The 20,607-nt window shown below is 37.9% G+C and overlaps 1 long non-coding RNA gene across 1 annotated transcript in view; it reads left to right on the top strand.

The window, feature by feature from the left end:
- The window catches only part of LOC122236989, a 110,670-nt gene that overhangs the window by 12,673 nt on the left and 77,390 nt on the right, over window positions 1–20,607 (top strand). The window contains exon 2 of the long non-coding RNA XR_006215180.1: window positions 18,377–18,600. This is a non-coding gene — a long non-coding RNA (uncharacterized LOC122236989). The remainder of the gene's footprint in view (window positions 1–18,376; window positions 18,601–20,607) is intronic.

The following is a 20,607-nucleotide window of genomic DNA, read 5'->3' on the forward strand; positions in this document are numbered from 1 at the left end:
TTCTGCAACAAGTAGATGTTTAAGTTAGTTGGAACAGATGTACAGGTACTTTCAACTTGAAAATATTTGTTACCTTTTATAATTTATACATTATATTTTTGGTTTAATATTAAAAAAAACAGTGTTGCAACTTGGTAGGTTTGAAGTAGGTTCCACACTTAGAAGACCAAACACATGCAGGTAAAAGCATCTCTGGTGAGTAAATCACTCCTGCTTGCCCGCCTTCCATGACTGGTGGCTGTCACTTTTACTTTGAAGGTATTCCCCTAGCCTGAAATTTTATAACCTTATTTAATATAGCCTCCTCAGTATTTAAGTATCTTTTTGATTAAAACCATTCTTTGTGTTTAATTTAAGCTCTGCAATTGAAAAGTTTTTGTCCCTGAACTTAGTTGAGTTACGGATATAAATCCACTGCCCATTTAAAGGAATCACGATAGGGTAGGATTTATTTCCCATAAGCCATGTGATTTCCTTTCATATTAGCAAGACATTTTTGGCTTGAAGGGGAATTTTTTTTTAATGATGCAAACTCTGTATAAAACCATGATATTATATCATGGTCTATAATCCTAAGCACTGTCATTTTTCTGTAGAATAGGCATTTCAGTGGACTTCATCTAATAATTAGAGCTTCATCCTCATCCTTTATTCTGTAAAACAATGTCTATTGCAAACAGTGTACTTTGACTAGACTCTTTAAAATTGAAAGCATATCATGAAACTTTGATAATTCAAAGATTCACATTTTAAAAATATTTACACTTATTTAAAAAAAATCTAGACTGGATTTCCTACCCACTGAGATAACTTGGAAAATAATAGTACAACTGGTAGGGAAGTTTTAAAATTTCAGTTAACCAATGTGATAAAAATAAATGGTTCTTTCTTTCATGGGCAAAATAGAGTCAGAAACCCAGGGTATTTCTTTAGAAGAAGCTGCTTTTGGATATTTGGTTTCTCCAGCATCCTTTCACCAGGAGGATTGGAGACAGGGTCCCTGGTGAGGTTAGGGTGAGAACTAAGGGTATTGAGAGCAGTGGGAGTTCAGGGTGAGGCCGCTGACCAGGGTGCTGAGAGCGGAGATTATTAACAGTGTAGCTGTGTGTCCATGCCAGTGAGCAGTGGAGACGGATAAAGCTTGGCATTGACTCTGTGGCTCTTCCTGTTGGGGTGTCCAGTGTGGAGTCCACTGGGTGATGTAACAGGGGTAGTTGCTTTTGCACAGCAGTAATTTAGAAAAGAATTGGAATTATCGTGATCAGTGCAAGACTTCCCTGTGTGGAATACTAGTTGATATTTTATTTGTCCAATGAAGTTAAAAAGATGTTTTAAAACACATTTTAGTTCATGCCTTCTCACAATCTTGAATTATTTTTCATGTGACTGGATGGAAACTCAATGAAACTTTTCCCTTGGTCCAATTCCTTTGCTATATATAATTGAAAAATCTCTGTTGCTAACCATGATATTTTTAGGATGTATCATTTGGTAATTGCAGTTTTCAAATACTTGTATTTTATTTTATGTTTTTAATTTTTAAAATTTTTTTCAATATATGAAATTTATTGTCAGATTGGTTTCCATACAACACCCAGTGCTCATCCCAAAAGATGCCCTCCTCAATACCCATCACCCACCCTGCCCTCCCTCCCACCCCCCATCAACCCTCAGTTTGTTCTCAGTTTTTAAGAGTCTCTTATGCTTTGGCTCTCTGCCACTCTAACCTCTTTTTTTTTTTTCCCTTCCCCTCCCCCATGGGTTTCTGTTAAGTTTCTCAGGATCCACATAAGAGTGAAAACATATGGTATGTGTCTTTCTCTGTATGGCTTATTTCACTTAGCATCACACTCTCCAGTTCCATCCACGTAGCTACAAAGGGCCGTATTTCATTCTTTCTCATTGCCACGTAGTACTCCATTGTGTATATAAACCACAATTTCTTTATCCATTCATCAGTTGATGGACATTTAGGCTCTTTCCATAATTTGGCTATTGTTGAGAGTGCTGCTATAAACATTGGGGTACAAATGCCCCTATGCATCAGTACTCCTGTATCCCTTGGGTAAATTCCTAGCAGTGCTATTGCTGGGTCATAGGATAGATCTATTTTTAATTTTCTGAGGAACCTCCACACTGTTTTCCAGAGTGGCTGCACCAATTTGCAGTCCCACCAACAGTGCAAGAGGGTTCCCGTTTCTCCACATCCTCTCCAGCATCTATAGTCTCCTGATTTGTTCATTTTGGCCACTCTGACTGGCGTGAGGTGATATCTGAGTGTGGTTTTGATTTGTATTTCCCTGATAAGGAGCGACGATGAGCATCTTTTCATGTGTCTGTTGGCCATCTGGATGTCTTCTTTAGAGAAGTGTCTATTCATGTTTTCTGCCCATTTCTTCACTGGATTATTTGTTTTTCAGGTGTGGAGTTTGGTGAGCTCTTTATAGATTTTGGATACTAGCCCTTTGTCCGATATGTCATTTGCAAGTATCTTTTCCCACTCCGTTGGTTGCCTTTTAGTTTTGTTGGTTGTTTCCTTTGCTGTGCAGAAGCTTTTTATCTTCATAAGGTCCCAGTAATTCATTTTTGCTTTTAATTCCCTTGCCTTTGGGGATGTGCCGAGTAAGAGATTGCTACGGCTGAGGTCAGAGAGGTCTTTTCCTGCTTTCTTCTCTAGGGTTTTGATGGTTTCCTGTCTCACATTCAGGTCCTTTATCCATTTTGAGTTTATTTTTGTGAATGGTGTGAGAAAGTGGTCTAGTTTCAACCTTCTGCATGTTGCTATCCAGTTCTCCCAGCACCATTTGTTAAAGAGACTGTCTTTTTTTCAATTGGATGTTCTTTCCTGCTTTGTCAAAGATTAGTCGGCCATACGTTTGTGGGTCTAGTTCTGGGGTTTCTATTCTATTCCATTGGTCTATGTGTCTGTTATTGTGCCAATACCATGCTGTCTTGATGATGACAGCTTTGAAGTAGAGGCTAAAGTCTGGGATTGTGATGCCTCCTGCTTTGGTCTTCTTCTTCAAAATTACTTTGGCTATTCGGGGCCTTTTGTGGCTCCATACAAATCTTAGGATTGCTTGTTCTAGTTTCAAGAAGAATGCTGGTGTAATTATGATTGGGATTGCATTGAATGTGTAGATAGCTTTGGGTAGTATTGACATTTTGACAATATTTATTCTTCCAACCCATGAGCAGGGAATGTCTTTCCATTTCTTTATATCTTCTTCAATTACCTGCATAAGCTTTCTATAGTTTTCAGCATACAGATCTTTTACATCTTTGGTTAGATTTATTCCTAGGTATTTTATGCTTCTTGGTGCAATTGTGAATGGGATCAGTTTCTTTATTTGTCTTTCTGTTGCTTCATTGTTAGTGTATAAGAATGCAACTGATTTCTGTGCATTGATTTTGTATCCTGTAACTTTGCTGAATTAATGTATCAGTTCTAGCAGACTTTTGGTGGAGTCTATCGGATTTTCAAATACTTGTATTTTAAAGCTTCAGAGACCCAAGTCATAGGGAACTGAACCAGAGAAGAATTTTTTCCTTTCTTTCTCATAACATGAAGTTTGGAAGAAGATAGTGCAGGGATGTAGTGAAAATTCTATAGCCCTACCAAGGTCTTAGGCTTGTTCTTTCTTTCTGTTCTGCCATCTTTTCAGAATTAATGGCTGCTATAGCACTAGCTATGGCATTTACTCTCTAGGCATGAAGAGGGAGTAAGGGAAAAAGGAGTCTTACAGTTCAGCAACCCCCCCCCCTTTTGGATAATTCTCCCAGATGTGCCACATAATGAGGACTTTTCCCTCTGTTTCATTATCCACACTATTCTTTTAGAGTCACTGGGAAATGTAGTTTGTAGCTGCCTCCAGCAATATAGGGATTTTGTTAGTAAGAAGGAAGGGTATTATGAATATTGAGTAGAGAACTAGTAGACTCTTGTCCCAGATGTTTGGCATTTTAGTGAAACATGATGCTCTTTCATGATGCTATGACATGTATACTCTTCATTCAAGATGGTTTCGTTCATGGGCAGGATGAATTTTTCCTCATGTGACCAGAGTAGCTAGACATATTCCTTACATGTATTAAAAAAGAAAAAGAAAGACAAGAAAGGAAGAAAGAAAGTAAGTGCTACAGTATGATAGAGTGAAAGGTGAACACTTAGGTGTCACAGTTCCAGTATGGTAGATGGAATTGTTCACTCCTTCAGTGCCCCCTTGTGCCCAATATACTGTAACAGGATAATAAAGTTAAGCACTGTAGAAAGAGACCTGTTGAAAAGTTTTCTCCATTACAGTTACAGTGTAGCAATGTGTGGTTTTAGCTACTAGGAAAGCAAAAAGAGAAATATATATCTTCATGATATTGGACAAAAAGTCACAGTGTTGAGGTGTATCTATTTATTTAAAATTTCTAGCATTTGTTGTTTTTGAGAGAGAAATAGAGTGCAAATGGGGGAGGAGCAGAGACAGTGGGAGACACAGAATCCAAAGCAGGCTTCAGGCTCTGAGCTGTCAGCACAGAGCCCTATGTGGGGCTCGATCCCATGAACCTTGAGATCATGACCTCAGCCAAAGTCAGATGCTTAACCAACTGAACCACCCAGGCTCCCTGAGGTGTATCTTTGTTATGCTAAATGGTTTTCTCATCAAAATAGTAAATTTTACTTACATTTAAATTAAGAGTATTTTTCCCCCCTGAAATTTATGCATAGACTGACTATATTTATATTTATTCTATAATCTGCTAATCTGTGAATGAACTTGGATAATAGTTTACAAACAGATTTGATCATTTGGAATTCAAGAGGGATTTTTTGAAAATAAAATACTCATTTGGTTTGATGGACAACAAACTTTATTAAAGAGGGTGTGGGTCAGAGACTTTCCGATGGACTTAACAGGAATTGGATAAATCTTTGTTATACTGACACAAACCATGAAAGACTATGAGCATCATTACTGTTTGTTTACCTTATAATTTACCTTATAGTATATGTTATAACTAAAGATACTTTTTTTTGAGACAATGGACACTACTTGATTGCATCAAGATAGTAGTGTTTCATCCTTGATATGTTGATACCAGGTGTTTAATCTTGACTTATTCATTCCATAGAAGAAAAACTGGCAACAGACCTCTAACGTAGTCTGCCAGAGATAAAGCATCAGTATAAATTCCAAATAATTTTTGTTTTCTACTTTAATGCAAACTCAGTTTAAGCTAGATGCAAGAGTGTTTTATTTGTTTCTTTTTGATTTTCTGTAACTGTCAGAAAGACATTGGAACATGTGCTGCAAAATTTACCAGAAGCACTGTCAACTGATAATTGATAAAAGTGGGTATCAAAACGAAAGCACCCCACGTCTTTGTTATGGATAGGCACCCACTAAGCATTGAATGGGTCTTGCTGATTTGGATTCTCTAATTGCCCCTAGGCAGATTCCACTGGAAGCAATATTTAGAGCTATAATCATCAGTAGTGACCATCTAGCACAATTCTCTCTTTATACTGAGGAAGAAGCTGAAGTTACAGAGGAGAAACAAATCTTTTCATAGTCTCATGGGCCAGAGCAGGAGCTTGAATCAAGGTTTCATCCAGAGTTCATGTTAACTTCAAACTACTGCTACCATCTGCAGAGGCTCATAGGGGTCGCTTCTTCCATATGTGTGTGACTACTCCGAAGTAGGACTGGGAGTAAATCTTACATTTTTTCCTGTCTGCTGCTACATTGTCATTGTCACTCTGTTTTCCTTCCCTAATTTGAAGACTTGACCCATTGCAGACCTCCATTGGAATAAAATGGGTCAGTGTATAAGAATGCCATTGGACTAACACTGTCAATAGGAAAATTAAAAATTTTATTCCACTTGAAATAAAGTGTTGGCAGTTTAAAGAAATTTACCATAGGCAAAGAGGATGGGGAACCTTTGGAATTTATTTTCAATAAAAGACCCTGCAAGTAGAAGAAAACCCCTGAAACTCTGGTTTTATTAAGGCCTATTAACATGTGTACTTGAAACAAGAGTATGAAGCTTTTAAAATTTGCCCTTTCAAAAACTTTGACAAGTTATGTAGGGAGTTACAAGTACTTAAGATGAAAATGAACACCTTCCCTTGGTAAATGTATTTCAGGAACATTGAGAAACCATAAAGAGAAAGTTGAGGGTAATAGAACCTCACCTTGTAATTTTCTGGGGTGAGAAGACAAGGCAAAATGGCCCTGGGCTGAAAGGAAAAGGAGAAAGAAGGACAACTCATTCTTAAATAATGTGTATAAATTTCTGCCCTGAAATTCTTATTTTGGGTAAGAACTTTTACTTTCCCTAACAATGTGATCAGACTTAAGAGTTTGATATAATGTTTAAATAGTCTTTGTGTTTCTAGTCAGTAAAAACCTAAATACAAGTGAAATATCTTTGCTTATTCTATACCAGTATTTAGTTGGAGAATGGGAAAATCCCATCAATGTCTTACTATACAGTTCATCTAATATTGCTTTCAACTGGATTGTGGAGAATATTCTTTATTTCTGCATGAGAGTCTATTTGCTCTATTGTGGACTTTTTCCTTACCTTAAATCCATCCACAAGTGGCCATTATATCCTGGTCCCAAATGTAGTGAGGAAGTGAGTAGGAAATCCTTAACATCCATTTTCTCTGTTCTCTATGTCTTTGCTTCTGTAATTGCTGTCTGAAAGCTGGTCACATCAGTATCACCTGGGAGCTTGCTTGAAATGCAGATCTCAGGCCCTCATGCCAACCTGCTGAATTAGAACCAACATTTTTAAAAGATCCTTGGGTAAATTGTAAGCCCATTAGAGTTTGAGAGGCTGCCACGATATATATAAATAACACTTCTTCAGATCTAAATGTTGATTATGAAGTTGATAAAGTGTAAAATAATCTTCACATGATTTAAATGCCTACTCTTGAGAGATACCTGGGAAATAAAATTAATGAGATGATCTGTGTGTATATAGCTTTCTATGGCTCAGCTTGATGTTTCTCCTCTTTTTTATGCCAATGACTATTCTACCGAACCAACTTGGCTTTTGAATGGTTACTTGACTTATGCATTTCATAAATCTGTATTAAACACTCTAAGTATCAAGAATAATAAAAAGATGATGAATATGTCCCTTTCTTCTTGAGAAATTTAGACTATGTCCAGGGGAGCAAATTTGTGTTTCAAGGAGCCCTAGCTCAGATATTCTTAACTTCAAGTGGGTCACAGACCCCCTTGATAGAATGGTGGAAGCTAAGGAACCTTTCTCAGGAAAATGTCCACAATTTGGGGTGTTAAAGTAACCAGATTAGACCCAAGATGGAGTTGCTTATGCTACACCTTATGTCGCAAACCAGAAAACTTAAATGTTTCTATGCTTAGCTCTCCCGGAATAGGAAGGCTTTAGGTCAACTAATCAGCACTTGCCTGCTTAGCACAAGTTACCTGACCTAGTTCCAAGACTTCTCTTTGTTCCATATAAGGAAATCTCCCCTGCTTTAACCAGTCAGCAAATGACCAGTATAACTTCCTTGATCCTGCTCACTTTGGTCTATAAAAATCTGTTATCTTGAACAGCTCTTTCGACATCCTTTCTGTCTGCTAGATTGGATGCTGCCCGATTTATGAACCACTGAATAAAAGCCTGCTAGATCAATAAATTGTTTATGGAATATTTTTCTACATGAGGAATTTGTGGTACCACTGAAACCCATCTGTAGACCTCCTCAGATAGTTTTCCTTATCTGGTTCACTTTGGTCACAGTATCTAGGATTCATGAATCTCAGAGATATTTCAGACCTCTGATATCTTATATAAAATTCTGTTTATGTGAATTTTTTTGTGTGAAGAGAAACCATGATAATAATCTGGTTACCAAGAAGTCCAATTCTCAAAAAGCAGGTTTAGTAGATTTACATAGGTTTTTACATAGAAAATCCTTCACCTGTGTTATCTTTAGTAACTCAACAGAAGGGGTAAACAGGAGATTCAGAGGTGGGACCTAAAGAAAAAGGTGAATTAGTCTAGTTTCACACCCCGTCTCCCTTTCCTGGCTGTTGAGCTGGTAAAAGCTTTAGGGGCCTTCTCCAAACCCCATATACACCATTCACAGGTGTTCCCAGAGAAGTAGTCCTCCCTGGCATCATCAGCCCTCACATGTCAGGAGGCCAATTGTGTCCTTGAACAAGAAGCAACTCCCAAGTTTCCTATAGTGAGCAGGGAGAGCAGATTTAATTTGGAAGATCTTCATGGAAATTAAGAAAACAAAGTAAGGAAATGGAGGAAAATGAAGGAAATTAGCTTGGAAGAGTAGAGGAAGGACATGCAATGCGATGACATTCTCTTTCATGGATAGTATCAAGGCACTAAAATGGAAAAAAAATGTTTGCTTAAAATGCAGCTAAGATGTAGGCAAGATATCTCTTTTGGCAGGGTGGATTAAAAGTTATTTGAAGTTTAATATAATAAAGCTCTTTAAATGGAGAGCCTTAGCTTGCCTGAAGTAATCCAGTTAGTAGAGCTTCAGCTTTATGTGATAGTGTTGGTATTTCAAAATATAACTCTTCACATTCTCTTTTTCTTGAATAGTCTTAGATGTCCTCACAAATTTAAAAAATTTGTAATACATTTTTCTTTGATATATTTGTGCTTTAAAATATTTATTTTTCCTTTGTTTTTTAAGGATAAGATGAAGTAGGCGATGGGCTAAAATATATTTTTTTCTTTAATGATAAATTTGTGAATTGTAATCTTAGTTACATATATAGAACTAGATGTGACAACTGGGGAACATCCTGGGTTAGGAAAAGTTGGCATGTTGCTTCTTTGAGCTACTTTTCAGATGATTAAAATTTTGGAAAAACTTCTTTTGAGTAGAGTGTTTTGTGGATTGCTTTAGAATATATGTGACGGTTCTAATTTTTTAAAGCTGGAATTCATGTATGAATTATAGTGCCTAGAACAGTCTTGTTATTTCATTTACCTACTAGTAACAATTTACTCTAATTGAATCTTTTAATCGAGAAATACCAGAGCAGTTTACAAGCATTAATTAATGCTCCCAACTCCCCAATGCGGTAGGTACGTGTTAGTCTTGTTTTATAAATGCAGAATTAAAGAAAGAGTTAAGTGACTTGCCCAGGGCCACCCAGGAAGCCAAGAGGTGAAAGGTAGAGAGAAACTAACCATTCTTGGCTCTGAGGGAGCATCCTTGTGGTTCTTGAGCTGAAGGAAGGCCTGCATTTTGGTTTATGTGGTGGTATGAGAGAATAGGGAGAAAACGTGGAGATCCTCTTATCTTCACTCATTTATTTCATAGATGAGGAAATTAAGTCACAGAGCAGTGATGTGACTTCACTGCCCAAGATAAATTCATTCATTCATTCATTCATTCATTCACCAAGTATTCATTGAGTACCTATTGCATGACAAGCATGCTTTAAATTCTGGAAACACACTAAACAAAGTCCCTGTTTTCGAGGAGCTTATATGACAATGGGAGGGAGACAGTCAATAAACAAGTAGACAAATAAATTTTATGCTGTATCTTTTGGGAAAAAAAAGTCCAGAAAAGGAGAGGAAGTGTGTGTGTACTGGAGGGGAGGTGTTGCTGTTTTATACATGGTGTGCAATAAAGGTAATAAAGCATTTGAGCAGAGATAATATGTATTGTGGGATCAGAATATTTAGGTAGCTGGAGGAACAGCTTTCCAAGGAGAAGGAAAAGTATAAATGGAGGCAAAATCCCTGAGGTAGAAGAGTTCTTGGCTTACTTGAGAAAGAGCAAGAAGGCCAATTTACCTAAGAAAAGCAAGCAAAGGGAAGAGTCTTAGGCAGTGAGATCAGAATGCAAAAGGGGGCAGTATTTGAGAGGACCTGGTCAGCCATTGTAAGGACTTCAGCTTTTACCCTGACATGTGAAGCCATGAGACAGTTTGGGAACAGGAGTGATGTAATCTGACTTACTATAAGAAGGATCACTCTGGCTGTTATGTGGGGAAGAGTTACAGGGGTTTGGGGGAAGTGTAAAAATAGGGAGATCAGTTAAATGAGCAATTTTATGCTAAAATCGAATATTGACCAAGACAGATGTCAGGGAATAGGAAAAGCTGTCATGAGCTGAATGGCTACGACATTAAATTCCAACTTTAAAGCACAAGCTTTTCTCCTTGTGACGCTAGGTATTTAATTAGGTTCAGAAGGTTTAAAAATATTCCTTCTGTGTGAGTAACAGCAACTGTATCTAAATTTTCTCTAATGTGCACCCTTTAAGATATAGATGCCAAATGATGGCCACCGAGCAAGCTGTACATTGGTCTGGATATACAGGTCACTCAAGTGAGACACTTCCTAAGATACTTACTGGGTAGAGAGCTAATGATGGGCCCAGCCCTACCTGGAGGCTAGGGGTGGTGCTAGAAGTAAGCCTGTGAACATCATGTCAGTGGACGTGGGTTCAAGTCTCAGGTCTGTCTTGTAAGCTGGGTAACCTTGGATAAACTTACCTCTCAGAACCTCAGTTTCCTCATCTATGAAATGGGTTAACAATACCAGCTCTTTCATTAGGTCAAATCATTCACAGGCTCAGATTATTGAGGTAAAATGCTTAATACTATTTTTCATTAGCCTCATTAAAGATTAATTTTTATTATTTTTCAGTTCATTAAAAGAAACTTTTCCATGGAAATGCTTATAAAACAAGTCACTTTTATACTTCAGCCTTCATTGTTACTGCTAAAGATCTTCAAGAAAGTTTAGCAAGAAGATTATAGGCCTCAGTAACTCTGTTGGTTCTTTGTCATCAGGTATTTTTAAGTGGACGCTACATTATAGAGTCGAAGATTTTTAATGAGTGAGCCATCATCATTTAGCAGGAAGATTCTGTGTGAGTGAACATATCAATTAGGAATACTTTGTGCTGAATGTAACAGAAAGATATGATGAGCAGGGTCTTAAATGATAAGGTTATGTGATAATTTTTTATGGCAATGAATCTACAGGTTGGTTGTTGGACCAGGAGCAGTGTAGTGGTTCAAAGATCAGAGTCTGATTTGTATCTTACTATTTTATCATTCTTGGTGTGTTAGGTTTTCATTATCATGCTGTTTATCTCACATCACAAGATGGTTGCTTATCTAATAGTTCTGGACTTATATCCTTATGGTAGTTACATTTGGAGAAGTAGTGATGGGAGAAAAAGATGTTGTTCTTACCAAGATTACTCTTTTTATTTTAGAAAGGAAGCTCCCAGTAAATATCCTCCTACCTCTCATTAGTTGGTGTAGGACCACATGACAGTTCTAGACCCTTTTGCTTCATCATTGAAGGAAAGGATTACTGTGTCTGCAGTAGAGTAACATGTGTCATTTCCTATAGATGAGAGGAGCCTGCATTCCCTAATACTGAGATCTCTAGGGGCACCTGGGTGGCTCAGGCTGGTGGGTTCTAGCCCTGCATTGGGCTTTGTGCTGAGAGCAGGGAGATGGCTTGGGATTCTCTTTCTCGTTGCTCCTCCCTGCTCATGCACTTTTTCTGTTTTTCGAAATAAATAAATAAACTTCTAAATAAAAAAGTAAAATGAAAAAAGAAAAGATCTCTTTGCCTGTTCTTTTTTAAAGTTTATTTATTTATTTTGAGAGAGAGAGAGAGAGAGCACGAGTGAGGGAGGGGCAGAGCAAGGGGAAGAGACAAAGAGGGAGGGAGGGAGAGAATCCCAAGCAGGTTCCACACTGTCAGCACGGAGCCTGATGTGGGGCTCGAACTCACAAATCACGAGATCATGACTTGAGCTGAAATCAAGAATCAGATGCTTAGCCAACTGAGCCACCCAGGTGTCCCCTGCCTGTTCTTTAAAAAAAAAAAAAAAAAAGTTTATTTTGAGAGAGAGAGAAAGCATGAGTGGGGGAGGGGCATAGGGAGAGGTAATTCTAAGCAGTCTCCATGCTCAACATGGAGATCATGATCTGAGCTGAAATCAAGAGTCGGACGCTTAACTGAGTCACCCAGGTGCCCCTTGCCTGCTCTTAAAGAGTCAGGGTGCTCTTAGCAGGTAAGACGTGCACTTGTGTTTGTGTATGGGGCTGGGGCAAGAATGACAGCTGGGCAGGGGAGTATCTGAATGAGTACTGTATCTAAGATACAGTAAAGCCAGTGGTTTTTCCGGAAGTGACATTTAAGCTGTGGTCTAAATTCTCCCAGGGAAGAGGAACCCAACCTGGTATGTTGGAGGAACAAGCATCTGTCTATGGTGGCTGGGTTTGATGGGAAATGAACTTTATAGGTAGGCAAGGCCAGGTTAAGAGTTTGGATCTTACTCTATGTAAAATGGGAAGCCATTGGAGGGTTCTAAGTACAAGAATGACAAGATCTGATTTCTGGCTTCTGAGTGGTTAATGAATGGAGATGGCAAGAGGAGAAGCAGGGATGTGGATCAGTGGGCTGTTTCAGGCCTCTAAGCAGTTGTGTGTAGAGGGTTAGGCTAGGATGAAATGGTAGCCAGCTTTCACATTTGCCTACAGTGATTCTCTATTGATATTTACAGTCTTCTGTTAGTCAGCTCCCACATTTTGCCATGGTTAGTCAGAATGACTAGTAGAATATAGCAGAAGTGATGTTCTGTTGCTTCTGAGATTAGGTTATAAAAGACTATTGGTTCCACGTTGGTCTCTCTCTTTCTTGATCTCTCACTCTGGGAGAAATGGGCTACCGTGTTCTGAGTTACCATAGGGAGAAGCTCATGTAGTAAAGAACTGAAACCTCCAGCTAGTGGCCTTCAAGGAACTGAGCATGCCAACAACTTCCTGTTTGACCTTGACATGACTGCAGCCCTGCTCAATGCTGCAGCCCTCTTGAGTTTGTAGCCTCATGAGAGACTCTGAGCCAGAACCACCCAGCAAAGTCTGTCCCAGATTCCCGACTCTCAGAAACCATGTGACATAATAAACCCTTGTTGTTTTATGGCACTATGTTCTGGAATTATTTATTATGCCCAAATAGATGGCTAACATAGGTGGCATCAGTGGAGATGGAGAGAAATAGAATTTTAGAGAATTTTAATTCAGCAAGAATTTCAGATGGATTATGTATAAGGAGTGAGAGAAAAGAGTCTGATCAAAGTTAGCTTTCAGATTTTTTACTTGAGCAAATGGAAGTGTTTTTGTGCTGTTTACAAAAATGAAGGCATTTAGAGAGAAGAGCAAGTGTGGGTAACATAATTAAGAGTTTTGCTTTGGGGTATGTCACGTTTGAGATGCTGGTTATTTCTCAGATGGTCAGTTGGCTATGAGTCTGGAGTTCTGGGGAGAAATCAGGAATGGAGAAATAGATTGAAAAATGTCTAGAATACAGGTGGCATTTACAGGCTGTAGAACTGGATGAGATAACCTAGAGAGAGTGTAAAAAGAAAATAAGGGTGCAGGGCATAGCCTTGGGCCCCTTAACATTGGTGTTCTTATTGTGAGCATTGACAAGGGAATGAAAAATGAATATTAAAACACAGCTCACTTTACAAATTAAAACTCAAAATACATATAAGTATTGAGTTGTTCATGCTGGGCCTATTCAATATTGCGCATGTCTACTGAAGAAAACTTTTAAACCTCTTTATGATGTGGCATTTGTACATTGTGGGTATGTTAAGACTACTATGGGACTTTAATTCTTGAACTTCCTGATACTTGGTATACTTTCATTTGAAACTTTCCTATTGTATGACCATAAATTTAAAATTTAAACATGTATAGCTATGCACAATGACTTCTGATGTGTCTAAATTTCCAAGAAACATGTACCATGGTATTGGCTATTTATGAGTGTGGAGAAATTTAAGGAAATATATTTCTATTTCATGTTGTATAGCAAATTACAGCTCAGTATGGGCCTTTAAAAAATAGATTTGCTTTACTTCAACATGCTTACCCTGAATTTTTCCAGGAGTGTTTGGTACATACACTTCTGATGGTTCTTTTATAAATGATGTGGTGTACCAGAACCTTGTCACCCCCCAGGCTCCTTGGAAACAGGCAGAAGAGGTTATCTTTTGCCTTTGGGGTTTGCCTAGGGAAAATTGAAAAGCAGTCTTCCATTTGAGGTCAAGTTCCTCAAGATACACAGCAGGATAAAACTTACAGTCTTCAAGATACACAGCAGGATACAAAATTATATCTCCAGTGGTCAGGGGAATGCATGTCCAATATAGCTTGTAGAGGGAAAGGTAATGGCAGGTTAACTGAATCTCTTGTATTGGTGGAATAATAGGACTGAAACGTACCCAGAACTTCTTCTTTTTTTTTTTTTTTTAATTTTTTTTTTCAACATTTATTTATTTTTGGGACAGAGAGAGACAGAGCATGAACGGGGGAGGGGCAGAGAGAGAGGGAGACACAGAATCGAAACAGGCTCCAGGCTCTGAGCCATCAGCCCAGAGCCTGACACAGGGCTCAAACTCACGGAGTGCGAGATCGTGACCTGGCTGAAGTCGGACGCCCAACCGACTGCGCCACCCAGGCGCCCCTACCCAGAACTTCTTGAAAGTTGACTGTGAATAGGATCTTTTCCCTTTGCTTTCTGGACTTTTCTTTTCCCCTGTCAAGGAAGACTGAGTCCCCATGAAATGAAGACTTTTGATTTTGGCCTAAAGCTTACAACTTGCGTTTCCCATGAGAATACCAACACCATGCCTTGTACGTCAATCATGATATGTCACCAGCAGGTGGCAACAGCGGGTGCAATAGAATGAAAACCCTAGGTCAGTATCTTGTGGATAACTAAGAAGGGTGGCATGCCAGTGCATGCAGAAGGGAAACAAATGCTATTTATTTAAAAATAAATGTGTTTTACCACTTTATCTCACCTCTCCAAAAGCCCATTTTCTTTCTTCCACCAACATTGATTTGGACCAGAGGTCAGTACTCTATTAACCAGAGGGAGGTCCTTTTAACAGCCTGTAGATCTTTTCCTCTACATCAAGGGGAGGGTGGTTTGCCAGCGTTTGTTAAAGAGTTCTCATTTTTGACTTGCCTGCCCCTATGGGCCTCTTAAAACAACTCTGAAAACAAGTGGCAAAGAATAATTTATTACTTAGAAGACTTAGTGAGAGCCAACTAATTTGACCCCGTTAAGTGGGGTATTACAAAGCTAGGAAGGGATGACTGAGTTATTTGCCAACATGAGAGAACAACAGAATTCATTGGCTTTTAAAGCTGGCACAGCTGTGGTCAAAGGGGTTTGCTGTCATTGACTCCCAGCCTGTTGGTGAAGAGTCCCATTTCATTGTGGATGCCAACTCAGAGAGAGGGACTTGCCCCTTGCAGTGGCTTCTGTGTGATTTCAGAACTGGTGTTTTGACAAACACACTATGGCAGGGTGGACATGCTTGGACTTGCCACAAACACAATGAGGGTCTCAAGTTTTCTTTCAGATCCAAAGAAAAAGGCTATTTGAAGAATGAGGTCAACGGAGTGAATGTTCGTGAGAGTACATCTGCTCCATAGGGGTGTAGATCCTTGGAAGGGCATCCTTTGCAGACTGAGGATGGGACAAGCCATAAATGAGGATAAGCTTGCCCTGTACTTTAGTCTACTCTGAGCTCAAAATTACCGTATATGCTTAATAAATTAGTTAGGCCTCAGGTATCACAATATGTCAAGGAAAAGAAATACAAAACTATGAGGACATGGTTGTAGGCACAGTCATAGCAGGGCAACTGTAAAAATGATCCCTTTACATTCCTCTGAAAGCCAGCCTGTGCGTATTTTGCAGAAACCTCTTGCCTCCTATCTCACTCAGAATCTGAACTGTTAGTAGCTTCCCGAGATGCAGTTTTAATCATCCATGAAGTCTTTTCCCACTTCACTGTCTCTAAGAGCAACAACTTTTCATGTTTTTAAGAAGGTGGGATCTGTATTTACCTTACCACATAAAAGAAGCTCAGTGTAGGAGGTTGGGCTATGGCTTTGGTCTGGCCTGAAACTGACATTTTAACTTCTTATAAGTAAAAAATGTATACATTTCCATTTAATCATCTATCAAATAGGGTAATAATCCTACCTGGGAGACATTATAGAATATATAATAATAATAATAACTAATTACGATTATAGCTTATTTAGGTGCTAATTGCTAGACCATGTGGCTTGACACTTCACCTGTCTATCTCAGAGAAAAGCCGAAATCCTACCATTGCTTCCAAGGCTGTGTGCAATCCCACTCCCTTACATCTGACCTCATTCCCTCCTGGTTTCCTTTCATTCTTCAGGTCACTGTGCTGGCCCCCTTTCTATGTTTTGAGTATACTGGGGTCTTTGCATTGCTGTACCACCTGGCTGGACTGCCCTTCACTCAGATATGTACAGGGTGAAATTTCTCACTGCCTTCTGTTCTGTCAAGTGCCACCTTCTCAAGGAAGTCTACCTGGATCATGCTTTTTAAAAATGCAACCTGCCCCCTACTGACACTCCTAACAGTATTGATAACCCATGTCTGACTCTGTGTTTTCTACATTTCAAAACACTTCTCTGTTAATTATGATTATTTTTTGTTGTCTGTCTCCCTCAATTAGAACATAAATTCTTTGAGTGCAATAATTTTTAACTTTTTCTTAGTGGAGTATTGTAAGTACCTTGAATGTGGCTAATATAGAAAGGCATTCAATTTAACTTTTGGTTGAATGAGTGACAAGACAACAATCCTGCAGTTAGGTACACACACACCACACACTTATCCATACTCACACGTACGTATACTCACAAACTCGTACTTCCACACACCCCTCACACTCTCCTGTTCATACACACTAATACACACTTACATACAGGATTTATTTTTGATATTGATAAATTTGGTTTATAACCTATTTTGTGTTCCTATTACAAAGGTAACATAATTAGAACTGCTCGAATATACATTTAGGTGAATTGGGTAACCTTTTTCCCCTAGAATCATTTCTATAAAAGAAAATACTTGTATATTATACAGGATAATATCTTATTATGCAGGTATTTGTTAGTATTGTTTTTCTAATATGAAAAATTATGAGATGGTCAGTATAAATATGAAAAATCAGAATCTATGAATACTTTACAGATATACAGTTTTAATGTTAACGTAATAGTAAGCAAGCTACTAAACTATTCCAGATAAACACTCTGCTAGATGTAGTTGAATGAATAAATAAGGATCATTTACAATTAACACACTGTTGGATAATTGTAAATGTGTTTGAAAACAATTTGTTCCCTTAAGTAAATTTTAACGCCTCCCACCTCCACCTTTGTTTACATTAATTTGTTTAATCAATCTATTTTTTTTATAATGGGAAAGTAAACTGTAGAGGCATAGACAGTAGACAAAGTTGTATTTAGATTGTCACAAATTGCAAATTACAAGTCTTAATTTAAGGTACTTTTTTTTTCTCTTGAACAAGTGCTATTCTATAATATAACTACCATTTGATTTGTTTTGATGGTTACTTTTGACCCATATTCATACTTCTTTATCCAGAATCTTCCCAAATCACACTTCATTACCCAAATCCTCATTCAGAAAATGATTGAGCCACAAAAATATGGGTTTTATTTTGTTTGCAAAGGAATATTGGTAGTAGAGATGAATGATGATTTTTAAGGTGTATTTTAGTTCATCTGATATTTGGTTTGATAAATTTCTCAATTTTGGTGGGGAGGGAGGAGGCGTTGTATCCAGGAAGCCTAGCTCCTTCCATTGGGTACTTTCCCTTGTTTGGAGTTCTGTGAATCTGTGTCTTCTGCAGCTGCTCAGAGTGACCATCTGGTTTTGGTTGGAACATTCCTGCAGGGCCTTACTATTTTCCCAAATAGAGCATTACAGGATTGCATAGTTATAGGTGTTACAGAGTTCTTCCTCATGTATAGCTAAAATTTGGTTTCTTGGGGTTTCCCCAACTGGTGGTAGATCTAACACTGTGGTAAGGCCCTAGCTACTACTTCTTTTTTCCTCTACATGTCAAGATCCTTTTCTCAAGAAAACTAAGAGTGACATTATTCCTGTTTTTTCTTCTCCGGGAGAGACCAAATATATCCACTTTCTTAATTTTTTTAAGAAGGTGAGTATCTATACACACACATACACACATATGGTTTGTGCCATCATTTTTTGAGGTTTACCTCATTTTTAAATGAGATCCTGTACTTTTTGCCTCCAGAAAAATCTTCTCCGATTGGTGCAAAGTCATAGGGAAAAGGAAACAGTATTTGCATTGCAGAGACTCTTGTCCAGACAGCTTCACCCTGTCCAGACAGGGTACATGCCTTCTGTAAAATGAGGCACAACTATTTCCTGGTGAAGTCTAGATGTGCACCCTGTTACTGCTGTTTATTTCTTTCAGGTTGGATTGTAGGCATTCTTCATTGGCCCTCAGAACATCCCTGAGACTCGTCATTGCTTCTACTGTTCTAGGGAGGATAATCTGGAGGTACACATTGACTGGGAACCTGCCCAAATATTACACAAATCTAACCAAGAATCAAATCCAAATCTTTGGACATATGTGAAAAACAGAAAGAGAAGACAAATGGAGTGCATGTGTCTGCATCAGCGAACTACATTATTGTAAGTGATGGTGACTTTTAGTCTTAATTGTAATGCCTTAACCTTTTCTAATTGATCAAAAGGCAAGGGGATGTGGAAGAAATTGCTAACCTTGACAGTGTCTTAGGCCCAAGTTTGATCTCCAAATTCTGGATTGCTTTGAGAAATAGCTGAACATATAGCAATGATCAGTTTAAGAATTATAATTGTGGAATTATGTATTTTTTTCCTCAGACCCAGGTAACAGAATCTTCTGGAGAAGATTAATATCAAAATAGAGTAGGGTAAAAAAAAATCACGAAGGAAAGTCATCTTCAACTTAAAATTAAATACGATGACATCTAACATCAAAGAGGATTCTTGCAGTGTCTAATTGTTTAGTTGTTAGTATAGTCATTTTCAAAACCAATTTTATCTCTGTAGTAGTTTTTGTCTACTGGCAACTGAGGTGAAGGCCTCTGGGCTGTTGGAAAGATTCAAGCTGTTTTACAGAACTGCTCATGGAGGGCAGGAGAGAATGGACTTGTAAACAAATGGTTATTTTCAACTATCACTGAATTGTTAGTAAAGGTGTCTGAGCATTTTGATTTCCCTGATGTACCCAGACCTGTGCTTCTCACTACTTATTTCTAAACTTTGGGAAATAGAGTTCGGTTTCAAAGTATATCAAATGTTTTGTAAACTATGGAGGGAAAATCTGTGATAGGATGTGGTTATCAAATGTTGCCATTGGGAGCATTTAATCAGAATAAACAAATAATATGCCCTTGGATCACATTTTAATTAGGAAGGTCTTAATTAAAAGCTGAGAACCTGTCGCTGAATTTATATTCAATTTGTGTATTAAGTATATCACCTATGATATTATGCAAAAGAGGATGTTTTTCATCCTCAGGTTTTTCCAGACTTGCTTAATTGAAGTTTTACAGAATTGGTGCTTATTAAAGTTATAAAATGTGCCACATTATTATATTATAAAGACTATAGCTTTTATTTTATGTTTTCATTTCTTAATGCCTTCTGATTATTTGACTAAAGTCATTTGACCAGAAGATGAAATAAGCATGACACTTGCTGGACAGTCCCCTCACCTCCCTGCACCATTCAAGTTTAAAATAACATTTATGATTTTTTACACTTACACACTATCTCTGTGATAGACATCATATAAATTTGTAAAAAGTATAAGAAGAAAATACCAGCCTGATCTTATTGCTCAAAAATTAGCAGTTAATATTTTAATGTTTCTTTCCTGTCTTCTACTTCTGTGTGTTACGTAGCTTATATCCTTTTGTGTGTGTGTGTGTGTGTGTGTGTGTGTGTGTGTGTGTGTGTGTGTGTGTTTTACAGCACATATTGTTTTGTGTATTACGAGCTCTTCATAAACATATTTTGTAATATCCTGTTAGGATGGATAATTAATAGCACTAATTACCAAGCCTTTCTGTATTTCAACAATATTGTTTAGGAAAAACATACTTTTAGATGATGAAAACCATGAGACTTAAAAAGCAGAGCTTTGTTTATGATTGATCACTGACATGAGAATATTAAGTGCCCATTAAATGCCCCTTAGTTTCTTGATTCTCCAGCTCTCTTGGGACAGTGGTTTAAAGCCTTCATTTAGATATTGGAGTAAATTTTTGAAAGCCAGACTTGAGACTGGTAGACTTACTGGGAAATAAAACCACTAAGGAAAAACTTAGAAATTCATGGATCTCCTAGAGAAAAAATGATGTATTTTGTGTTATTTTAAATTAATGTTAGGCTTAAAGGAAGGCTGCAAATGATGAACTTTTAGGGACTGTATTTTGTGCTATGATGTTAAATGAAATGGAAAATACTCCCAACTTCTGGAAAACATACATATATCACAGTTTATGTCTTGGTAACATTTATAAAGGAAAGATGCTATTTTCTGAATTTCTCTATGATAATCATTTGTATTTTCCTTCTGATTTAATTTTCTTTGTGGAGGTGGGTATGGGGACTATGAGTACAGTTTCCGAATCAGCTGAAACTTTTGAA

The sequence above is a fragment of the Panthera tigris genome, chromosome A3 (genome assembly GCF_018350195.1).
Source record: "Panthera tigris isolate Pti1 chromosome A3, P.tigris_Pti1_mat1.1, whole genome shotgun sequence".
Classification (NCBI taxonomy): Eukaryota; Metazoa; Chordata; class Mammalia; order Carnivora; family Felidae; genus Panthera; species Panthera tigris.